Below are 12700 nucleotides of genomic sequence, written 5' to 3' on the forward strand. Positions count from 1 at the left end.
ATATTTTTAGCATATCTTATGGATATTTGTATACAGTTAATAAGACCAGAAAATGTTTCCCAATGTTCTGATTAGGGATTTTTTATACCCCTTTTCTTGTTGTCTGATGTCTAGCTTGTTTGGATAAATAGACTGCTTTTTAAAATTTTTCAGGTAAATTTCTTTGCTTCTCTAAAATATGGTATGAATAGATCAGACCTTCTTGTTCAATAATAATAGTTTTATTTTTATAATGCCAACATATTCTGAAGCACTTTATAAATCAGAGGGGATACAAACAGACATAATAAGATATTACAGAGAAATATATGTCGATAATTACCAAGAGGAGTGTGGATCCTGTTTGCAAGGATCAGTGGAGCCAACTTGAATTTGGAAAGAACAGTCATGACAGGTTCTCCTGCAGCATGTGATCACAGCTAATCAACAAGCTTAGTTCTGCAAAGATTTAACTCCTTTTAACCTGCCTAGGAGCTGCAGCTCTAGAAGTCGATTGTTGCTACAAGTTCTACTGCTACTTGCAAGAACTTCTGCTACTAGCTGCTATTTCTTTCTCATGGTACTCTGGCCACTGGATTCCAGCAGTGCTACACTAGTATAGTAACATAGAAAGTTGAAGAAGTCCAGACAAGAGTGAATCAGAGCAACAGTAAGTTTTTGCAGTTTCAAAGATAAGAGAAAGGCCGGGGTCACACTAACCAACGCTAAACACAGTCCGTATTTTACATGCGCAATACGGATGAATGACACCTATGTAGGTACCAGCAGGTTCTCAGGATGCAGTGAAGAGACACGAGACTGGGTGTGGTTTTGTAAAGCAACTTTTATGAACTGGAACCAGTAGGGCTGTGCTGAGCAACCCAAAAAGGGATAACACCAATTGTCCACGCAGGGACTCAACAACAATAACAGTACTTTGCTTATCGAGAATGCGACTAACCCGGCAAAGCCGGCTATTATGGGCCTCGAAACGGCCAACTATGGATCCTTATCTCCTAAAGTCAACTTATCCTTCCAGATGTCCTTCGGCGTCGCTGGTGTGTCTGCTTTGAAGACGCTGAGGTGCCTGTTTCGACGCCACGGGTGAGGCTGCTTTGACGTCGCAATCGCTGAGTCCAGCTGCTGAAGAACGGCCGCGACTTCTGGGCGTTTCAACACCCAGGAGAAGTTGGGCACAACAGGCATTGATGGATCTTGGCTGTTGGGGCACAACAGACCCTGAAGGATCTTGGCTGTTGGGGCACAACAGGCCCTAAAGGATCTTGGCTGATTGGGCACAGCAGGCCCTGGAGGATCTTGGCTGTTGGGGCACAGCAGGCCCTAAAGGATCTTGGCTGTTGGGGCACAACAGGCCCTGAAGGATCTTGGCTGTTGGGGCACAACAGGCCCTGGGGTAATCCTCTGGGAAATGACCCCCGGTAAACTCAGCGGGGACGGACTCTCAGAAAGTCTCAACCGACTCCCGTCTCCAAAGCGGGAATGCGTCACAGTTGCAGAAGTGACAGTTGGCAGGCCTACACTCAGGGTCCCTCAGTAGGCGGGGAGTAGGCCTCGATTGACGACTGTGGTGAGATGACGCCCACTGTAGTCGGTGATGAAAAGGTCGCAGCTGCGGGCTGAGGCAGGGGGGCAATGTACAGGACGCCTCCGAGGGCTGATGTATCGTCACAGTGGAGACTCGGGGTCGCGGGCCAGCCGCACCAGCGCGAGAAGCAGCGGTAATGGCTGCGGCTGACCGCAGGAGGAGAGCGGCCCCGGATTGAGGTAAAGCGCGAGTCTTTTGCCGGTGTGTTCGTCGCTTACCCTCCACAGACCCCTGACGGTCTTCTCGTGGATCAACGTCTGTCAAACCAGCCCTCTCTACCTTCCATGGCTTCCTGTCTCCTGTCAGCATTTCGGCCAACTGCCCTCTCAGAGCGCTCCCTCCTCCTTATATCCTTGCCCAGCCCCCTGCTGCTCTGTCCCCTTCAGTCGCCCGCTCTCCTTCATTGTCCCCCGGGTCCCGTTCCTTCCGGAACCCAGATGGCGGCCCCCTTGGTTCCGGCCCAGACACCTTATGGGAGTCCTCCTCCCTACACTCCTCCACCCTGTAAGCGTGCCAGTCCTCGGGCGAGGGTCTCAGTCTATTGTGATTGGTCTGTAGGGATATCACTTTTTGCTGTCATATGAACTGATCTTGTTCGTATCGTTCAGGGGGTTTGCCGGCTGTTGACCGCTCGGAGCGTCTTAGTTCGCCTGGGGTGAGATCTTCCGGGGTGGTGGCCGGTGGTGGATTAATTGGTCTGGGCGGGCTAATTGTGTCAGTTGGCTCATTATTGAGTGGAGGGCCTATGGATATTGGAGGAAAATCTTCGTTGTCGTCCGGGTCCCAAAACACGGGTGGCGGTTCAGAGGTCGAAGGGGCAGGTTCCGTTTGTTTTGGGTCGGTGGAAATACACAGGCGTAGCATATTACAATGCACAATGCGGGTAGGCAGTGTTTCATCTTCCTCAGGTCGTATTTCGTACACAGGTCCTTCAGGGTTGATACGGCGTAGGGCCCGATAGAGACTCTCTTCCCAGCGCGGCCCCAGTTTGCTCTGGGGCCGTTGATCTAGTACAAGTACACGGTCACCACTTTGAAGGTGAGGAAGTGGAGTAGTAGTCTTCCCTGGGTGTTCCAAGTCTCGGAGTTTGGTATGTACGATTCGATGAAGAGTTTGCAGCCGGTGACGATGATTTCGGACCCAAGACGACACTCCGGTCCAGGGCTGAGGCTCTTCGGGGTCCAACTCCACCTCCGTGATCCCTTTACCCTCTCGTCCAAACAACAGAGAGTAGGGGGTATAGCCAGTAACTCGGTGCACCCGGTTGTTGTAGACCCATACTAATTCAGGGACATATTCTGGCCAACGGGCCTTCTTGTCACTCTCCAGAGTACGCAACATTTGAATTAATGTCTGATTAAATCGTTCACAGGCCCCGTTTCCTTGTGGGTGATATGGTGTGGTTCGGGATTTATCAGTCCCATAGAGGTGGTGTAGTTCCTCCATAACTTTTCCCAAAAAACATGCTCCCTGATCAGAATGTATTCGTTGGGAGCAGCCGTACACTTGTATGAAGTTTCTGCAAATTGCGGCCGACTCCGCAGTCTGGTCTCGAGTGAGGGTGACTACAGCAAACTTGGTAAAATGGTCCACCATGAAGAGGCAGTGTTCGTATCCCTGGAATGCGGGATCAATGGTCAGATAATCTATCGTCAGGAGCTCAAGGGGTGCTGAGGTCACAATTGTCTGTATTGAGGCTCGTTGAGTGGGCGGTTTGGCTAACTCGCATGAGCGGCAGGTCCGGCAAATTTCGTCCACAACAGCTGGCAAGCATGGGTGGTAAGCTATTTGTTGCAACCACTGCAAGGTCTTTTCAGTTCCCAAGTGAGCCCCTTTTTCGTGAGTCTCTCGAGCCAGTTCGTGGAGTTGGGCTTTGGGCGTAACCACCTGCCACACCGTCGTTAAGGTTGTCTGCGATGTTATTTTACGGTACAATAGTCCCTTTCGAATAACCAGCCTCTCCCATTGTCGCAACATCAGCGACATGTCTTGAGTCAAAGTTTGTCGTTGGGAATCATTGGGTAAGTGGCCAGCGGTGACCCATGTACGGAGAAGTCCAACTTCTTCGTCTTCTTGTTGCTGTTGTATCCACTTATCTCTAGATTGTTCCAGTATGCCCCTTGGGGTCTCCGGGGAAGATACTTTTTGATTGACAGTTGTGAGCACGGCAGCGGTGAGGGCGAACGGTATCTCCTCCCCTTCTAATTCTTCGTCTCAATTCTTTCCTGGAGTTGTATGTGGAATCCTGGAGAGGGCGTCAGCATGGACAGTTTCGGCCCCTCTTTAGTAGATAATTTTATAGTTGAACTACGCCATCCGGGCCACCCATCGTTGTTTCAGAGCCCCAAATTTGGCGTTTTCCAAATGAGCCAGCGGTTTGTTGTCGGTCCGCACCAATACCGCGGAGCCCACTATGTACTCTGCGAACCTCTCCGTCATGGCCCACACCACCGCGAGGAGCTCGAGCATGAAAGAGCTGTAATTGTCAGGGTTGCGCTCGCAGTCATGGAGTGAGCGACTTCCATATGCAATCACTCTCTCCAGGCCGTCTTGAACTTGTGACAACACAACCCCCAGCCCGTGAAGACTCCCGTCAGTGTGCAGGATGAACGGTTGTGAGAAATCTGCATAGGCCAACACCGGGGCATCCGAGAAAGAAGCCTTGAGGTCTCAGAAGGCCTCTTCCTGAGGTTCTTGCCACTGTATTCTTTGTCCATTTGCCCCAGCGGGAGCCCCCTTTAGCAGATCGTGCAAGGCTTGAGCTCGACGTGCAAAATTCTTTACGAAACGACGGTGATATCCGGCCAGCCCCAGAAAAGCCCGCACGTCTTTTACCGTCCAGGAGTAGGCCACCCCTGAATAGCAGCAACCTTCTTCCGGGATGGGCTCACACCCTCTGCCGAGACAACATGACCCAGATACTCGATCTGGGAGCGGAATAGATGGCATTTCTGAGGTTTTACCTTCAACCCGTACTTTTGCAACCGGCCGAACACCTGCCCCAACCACTTTAGATGGTCCTCGAATGTGGCAGCATAGACGATGATATCGTCCAGGTAGATCAACTTGGCCTCAAAATTGAGATCTCCCAGACACAGTTCCATCAACCGCTGAAAGGTTCCCGGGGCGTTGGCCAGTCCAAACGGCATTCGATTGAACTCAAATAGTCCCATAGGCAATATGAACGCCGTCTTGGCTCTTTTTTCTTCTGACATGGGAAATGACCCCCTGTAAACTCAGCGGGGACGGACTTTCAGAAAGTCTCAACCGACTCCAGTCTCCAAAGCGGGAATGCGTCACAGTTGCAGAAGTGACGGTTGGCAGGCCTACACTCAGGGTCCCTCGGTAGGCGGGGAGTAGACCTCGATTGACGACTGTGGTGAGATGATGTCCACTGTAGTCGGTGATGAAAAGGTCACAGCCACGGGCTGAGGCAGGGAGGCAGTGTACAGGACGATGCCGAGGGCTGATGTATCGTCACAGCGGAGACTCGGGGTCGCAGGCCAGCCGCACCAGCGCGATCCGGCGCCATTTTACTGAAGACACACTTGCAGTGTGTCTTCAGCAATGTGGCGCCGGGCCGCAATCGCGCACACGCACAGCGCGATCCGGCACCATTTCACTGAAGACAAACTTGCAGTGTGTCTTCAGCAATATGGCGCCGGACAGCGCTATGGGCATACACGATTCCGGCCGCATTCCTGCCCCGGCCTCCAGCAGAACTGCGCTGAAGCACAGGAAAGAAGGGTGAGTATAAATGTTTTTTTTTTTTAACTTTTAATAGGAGTGAGGGGACCATGCAAACTACGATAGGGGAGGTGAGAGGACCATGCATACCAGGATAGGGGGGTGAGGGGGCCATGCATACCAGGATTGGGGGGTGAGGGGGCCATGCATGCCAGGATTGGGGGATGAGGGGTACCCTGCATACCAGGATTAGGGGGTGAGGGGGCCATGTATACCATGATTGGAGGGTGAGGGGGCCATGCATACCAGGATAGGGGGGTGAGAGGACCATGCATACCAGAATTGGGGGGATGGGGGGCCATGCATACCAGGATGGGGGGTGAGAGGACCATGCATAGCAGGATTGGGGGGTGAGGGGGCCATGCATGCCAGGATTGGAGGGTGAGGGGTACCATGCATACCAGGATAAGGGGGTGAGGGGACCATGCATACCAGGATTAGGGGGTGAAGGGGCCATGCATACCAGGATTGGAGCATGAGGGGGCCATGCATACTAGGATAGGGGGGTGAGAGGACCATGCATACCAGGATTGGGGGATGGGGGGCCATGCATACCAGGATAGGGGGGTGAGGGGACCATGCATACTAGGATTGGAGGGTGAGGGGGCCATGCATACCAGGATTGGAGGATGAGGGGTACCATGCATACCAGGTTAGGGGGGGTGAGGAGAAAATGCATACCAGGATTGGAGGGTGAGGGGGCCATGCATACCAGGATAGGGGGGTGAGGAGACCATGCATACCAGGATTGGGGGTGAGGGGTACCATGCATACCAGGATTGGAGGGTGAGGGGTAACATGCATACCAGGATAGGGGGTGTGAGGAGACCATGCATACCAGTATTGGGGGATGAGGGGTACCATGCATACCAGGATTGGGGGATGAGGGGTACCATGCATACCAGGATAAGGGGGGTGAGGGGACCATGCATACCAGTATTGGGGGATGAGGGAGTACCATGCATACCAGGATTGGGGGATGAGAGGTACCATGCATACCAGGATAGGGGGTGAGAGGACTATGCATACCAGGAATGGGGGATGAGGGGTACCATGCATACTAGGATTGGTGGATGAGGGGTGCCTTGCATACCAGGATTGGGGGGTGAGGGGACCATGCATACCAGGATTAGGGGGTGAGTGGGCCATGCATACCAGAATTGGAGCGTGAGGGGGCCATGCATACCAGGATAGGGGGGTGAGAGGACCATGCATACCAGGATTGGTGGATGAGGGGTGCCATGCATACCAGGATTGGGGGATGAGGGGTGCCATGCATACCAGGATAGGGGGTGAGGGGACCATGCATACCAGGATAGGAGGGTGAGAGGACCATGCATATCAGGATTGGGGGATGAGGGGTACCAAGCATAACAGGATTGGGGGATGAGGGGTACCATGCATACCAGGATTGGTGGATGAGTGGTACCATGCATACCAGGATTGGGGGATGAGGGGTACCATGCATACCAGGATAGGGGGTGAGGGGACCATGCATACCAGGATAGGGGGGTGAGGGGTACCATGCATACCAGGATTGGGGGATGAGGAGACCATGTATACCAGGATAGGGGGAGAGGGGACCATGCATACCAGGATTAGGGGGTGAGGGGGCCATGCATACCAGAATTGGAGTGTGAGGGGGCCATGCATACCAGGATAGGGGGGTGAGGGGACCATGCATACCAGGATTGGAGGGTGAGGGGGCCATGCATACCAGGATTGGAGGATGAGGGGTACCATGCATACCAGGATAAGGGGGGGTGAGGAGACCATGCATACCAGGATTGGAGGGTGAGGGGGGGCCATGCATACCAGGATTGGAAGATGAGGGGTACCATGCATACCAGGATAGGGGGGTTGAGGAGACCATGCATACCAGGATTGGAGGGTGAGGGGGCCATGCATACCAGGATAGGGGGGTGAGGAGACCATGTATACCAGGTTTGGGGGGTGAGGGGTACCATGCATACCAGTATTGGAGGGTGAGGGGTACCATGCATACCAGGATAGGGGGTGTGAGGAGACCATGCATACCAGGATTGGGGGATGAGGGGTACCATGCATACCAGGATTGGAAGATGAGGGGTACCATGCATACCAGGATGGGGGGGTGAGGAGACCATGCATACCAGGATTGGAGGGTGAGGGGGGCCATGCATACCAGGATTGGAAGATGAGGGGTACCATGCATACCAGGATAGGGGGGGTGAGGAGACCATGCATACCAGGATTGGAGGGTGAGGGGGCCATGCATACCAGGATAGGGGGGTGAGGAGACCATGTATACCAGGTTTGGGGGGTGAAGGGTACCATGCATACCAGGATTGGAGGGTGAGGGGTACCATGCATACCAGGATAGGGGGTGTGAGGAGACCATGCATACTAGGATTGGGGGATGAGGGGTACCATGCATACCAGGATAGCAGGGGTGAGGGGACCATGCATATCAGTATTAGGGGATGAGGGGTACCATGCATACCAGGATTGGGGGATGAGGGGGACCGTGCATACCAGGATTGGGGGATGAGGGGTACCATGCATACCAGGATAGGGGGGGTGAGAGGACCATGCACACCAGTATTGGGGGAGGAGGGAGTACCATGCATACCAGGATTGGGGGATGAGGGGTACCATGCATACCAAGATAGGGGGTGAGAGGACCATGCATACCAGGATTGGGGATGAGGGGTACCATGCATACCAGGATAGGGGGGTGAGAGAACCATGCATACCAGTATTGGGGGATGAGGGAGTACCATGCATACCAGGATTGGGGGATGAGGGGTACCATGCATACCAGGATAGGGGGTGAGAGGACCATACATACCAGGATTGGTGGATGAGGGGTGCCATGCATACCAGGATTCGGGGATGAGGGGTACCATGCATACCAAGATGGGGGTGAGAGGACCATGCATACCAGGATTAGGGGGTGAAGGGGCCATGCATACCAGGATTGGAGCATGAGGGGGCCATGCATACTAGGATAGGGGGGTGAGAGGACCATGCATACCAGGATTGGGGGATGGGGGGCCATGCATACCAGGATAGGGGGGTGAGGGGACCATGCATACTAGGATTGGAGGGTGAGGGGGCCATGCATACCAGGATTGGAGGATGAGGGGTACCATGCATACCAGGTTAGGGGGGGTGAGGAGAAAATGCATACCAGGATTGGAGGGTGAGGGGGCCATGCATACCAGGATAGGGGGGTGAGGAGACCATGCATACCAGGATTGGGGGTGAGGGGTACCATGCATACCAGGATTGGAGGGTGAGGGGTAACATGCATACCAGGATAGGGGGTGTGAGGAGACCATGCATACCAGTATTGGGGGATGAGGGGTACCATGCATACCAGGATTGGGGGATGAGGGGTACCATGCATACCAGGATAAGGGGGGTGAGGGGACCATGCATACCAGTATTGGGGGATGAGGGAGTACCATGCATACCAGGATTGGGGGATGAGAGGTACCATGCATACCAGGATAGGGGGTGAGAGGACTATGCATACCAGGAATGGGGGATGAGGGGTACCATGCATACTAGGATTGGTGGATGAGGGGTGCCTTGCATACCAGGATTGGGGGGTGAGGGGACCATGCATACCAGGATTAGGGGGTGAGTGGGCCATGCATACCAGAATTGGAGCGTGAGGGGGCCATGCATACCAGGATAGGGGGGTGAGAGGACCATGCATACCAGGATTGGTGGATGAGGGGTGCCATGCATACCAGGATTGGGGGATGAGGGGTGCCATGCATACCAGGATAGGGGGTGAGGGGACCATGCATACCAGGATAGGAGGGTGAGAGGACCATGCATATCAGGATTGGGGGATGAGGGGTACCAAGCATAACAGGATTGGGGGATGAGGGGTACCATGCATACCAGGATTGGTGGATGAGTGGTACCATGCATACCAGGATTGGGGGATGAGGGGTACCATGCATACCAGGATAGGGGGTGAGGGGACCATGCATACCAGGATAGGGGGGTGAGGGGTACCATGCATACCAGGATTGGGGATGAGGAGACCATGTATACCAGGATAGGGGGTGAGGGGACCATGCATACCAGGATTAGGGGGTGAGGGGGCCATGCATACCAGAATTGGAGTGTGAGGGGGCCATGCATACCAGGATAGGGGGGTGAGGGGACCATGCATACCAGGATTGGAGGGTGAGGGGGCCATGCATACCAGGATTGGAGGATGAGGGGTACCATGCATACCAGGATAAGGGGGGGTGAGGAGACCATGCATACCAGGATTGGAGGGTGAGGGGGGGCCATGCATACCAGGATTGGAAGATGAGGGGTACCATGCATACCAGGATAGGGGGGTTGAGGAGACCATGCATACCAGGATTGGAGGGTGAGGGGGCCATGCATACCAGGATAGGGGGGTGAGGAGACCATGTATACCAGGTTTGGGGGGTGAGGGGTACCATGCATACCAGTATTGGAGGGTGAGGGGTACCATGCATACCAGGATAGGGGGTGTGAGGAGACCATGCATACCAGGATTGGGGGATGAGGGGTACCATGCATACCAGGATTGGAAGATGAGGGGTACCATGCATACCAGGATGGGGGGGTGAGGAGACCATGCATACCAGGATTGGAGGGTGAGGGGGGCCATGCATACCAGGATTGGAAGATGAGGGGTACCATGCATACCAGGATAGGGGGGGTGAGGAGACCATGCATACCAGGATTGGAGGGTGAGGGGGCCATGCATACCAGGATAGGGGGGTGAGGAGACCATGTATACCAGGTTTGGGGGGTGAAGGGTACCATGCATACCAGGATTGGAGGGTGAGGGGTACCATGCATACCAGGATAGGGGGTGTGAGGAGACCATGCATACTAGGATTGGGGGATGAGGGGTACCATGCATACCAGGATAGCAGGGGTGAGGGGACCATGCATATCAGTATTAGGGGATGAGGGGTACCATGCATACCAGGATTGGGGGATGAGGGGGACCGTGCATACCAGGATTGGGGGATGAGGGGTACCATGCATACCAGGATAGGGGGGGTGAGAGGACCATGCACACCAGTATTGGGGGAGGAGGGAGTACCATGCATACCAGGATTGGGGGATGAGGGGTACCATGCATACCAAGATAGGGGGTGAGAGGACCATGCATACCAGGATTGGGGATGAGGGGTACCATGCATACCAGGATAGGGGGGTGAGAGAACCATGCATACCAGTATTGGGGGATGAGGGAGTACCATGCATACCAGGATTGGGGGATGAGGGGTACCATGCATACCAGGATAGGGGGTGAGAGGACCATACATACCAGGATTGGTGGATGAGGGGTGCCATGCATACCAGGATTCGGGGATGAGGGGTACCATGCATACCAAGATGGGGGTGAGAGGACCATGCATACCAGGATTGGGGGATGAGGGGTACCATGCATACCAGGATAGGGGGGGTGAGAGGACCATGCATACCAGTATTGGGGGAGGAGGGAGTACCATGCATACCAGGATTGGGGGATGAGGGGTACCATGCATACCAAGATAGGGGGTGAGAGGACCATGCATACCAGGATTGGGGATGAGGGGTACCATGCATACCAGGATAGGGGGGGTGAGAGAACCATGCATACCAGTATTGGGGGAGGAGGGAGTACCATGCATACCAGGATTGGGGGATGAGGGGTACCATGCATACCAGGATAGGGGGGTGAGAGGACCATTCATACCAGGATTGGGGGATGAGGGGTACCACGTATACAAGGATACGGGGTGAGGGGTACCATGCATACCAGGATAGGGATGAGTGAGTACCATGCATACCTGGATTGTGGGTGAGGGGACCATGCATACCAGGATGAATTATGGGGTGCCATGCATACCAGGATAGGAATGAGGGGTGCCATGCATACCTGGATAGGAGGGTGGCAGCACATAGCAGGATAGGAGACCATATACCAATAAAAATGCTCACCACCCGGGCGTAGAACGGGTTCATAGCTGGTACATATATATACATGCCATTGAGACAAACATATATATATATATTTATATTTCATAGAGTTCTTCAAAGCAGAATAGCCGCTAATTCAATTGTCGGCTTCTGTCAAATCATTCCCCAACCCGACATGAAATGACACATGGTTTACAAACAGTAAACCATTTCATTTCATGGTTTTTTTATATGTCCCTGACTAATAATTAGATGAGGGGTTGTGTGCAAAATTTGGGAGGTGTAGGTGTTATTTTAAGGGGTTAATTCGTTGTAAAAAATGCGTGGGCTCCCGCTATAATTTGTCAACCAGAGAGGTTAAGCAGGTGAGTGAGGGAATCCCAACATTAATGGGAAGAGGAGCTAAAATAGAGTTGGCTAATGATACTGTCACGCTGCTGCAATGCAGGTAGAAGCAAGCTCCACTAGATGGCAATAGAATGGAGGGAGGACTGCACACAGCAAGAGCAGTGTCACGCAGGTGCCGCCTGTCAGGTCGGGGCCGGCGCCACCTATCTCACCAGGTCCCGTCCTTCCTGCTGCTGCTCCCAGGGTCCCTTCCCGAATCCCCGCTTACTGCTCTGGCCACCGCGCTACACCTTCAGCCTCCCATCCTGCAGCCCGGGGGATTCAGCACGTGGGTTCCTCTTCCTGTCCTGCTCCTGCTTCAGGTATACGCCTTAGGCCACGGGCACGCGCCCTTCTCTCCTCTTAACCCCTTCTGCACCATCCCTGTGGAGCGAGCACCAATCAAGCTCCTGCACAGGGTATATCAGGCGGCTCCTCCCTTATGGAGGCGCATGATTATCGTGTGCCTTTCTTACGGTACTCTGGTCACTCTTGTCTCCAGTCGCTCCTGACTCCGGTCACCTATGACTCCAGTCACTCCTGTCACTCCTGACTCCGGTCACTCTTGACTCCGGTCACTCCTGACTCCGGTCACTCCTGACTCAGGTTACTTCTGACTCAGGTTACTTCTGACTCCTGTCACTCCTGACTCCGGTCGCTCCTGACTCCGGTCTCTCCTGACCCTTGGCCTTGTCTGTCTTTCCTGTTCCTGAGCCACCCCTCTTGGTACCAGCTGTCACGGTATTCGACTCCTTCGGGCCTGCGCCTAACGGTCCCTGTATAGGGGTCGGCACCACCTGGCCAGCTCGCCCCAGGGATCCCGGTACCATGACCCAGAGGGTCCACCCTTGCTACCCATAGCAAGCAGAACTGCAGCGCAGCAGCAAGGCCACCACCAGGTGGCAGCAGAATAGTAAAACAAGCCGGGTCTATATTAGTAGCGCAGTACAAAAGGAATAAGCAAACACAGAGTCAGAAACAAGCCAAAAGGGTCAGTACGGGTCAGGAGCAGATATGCCAAAAACA

This window comes from Dendrobates tinctorius, unplaced genomic scaffold (genome assembly GCF_039654945.1).
Source record: "Dendrobates tinctorius isolate UK_male_01 unplaced genomic scaffold, ASM3965494v1 ptg000250l, whole genome shotgun sequence".
NCBI classification, from domain to species: Eukaryota; Metazoa; Chordata; class Amphibia; order Anura; family Dendrobatidae; genus Dendrobates; species Dendrobates tinctorius.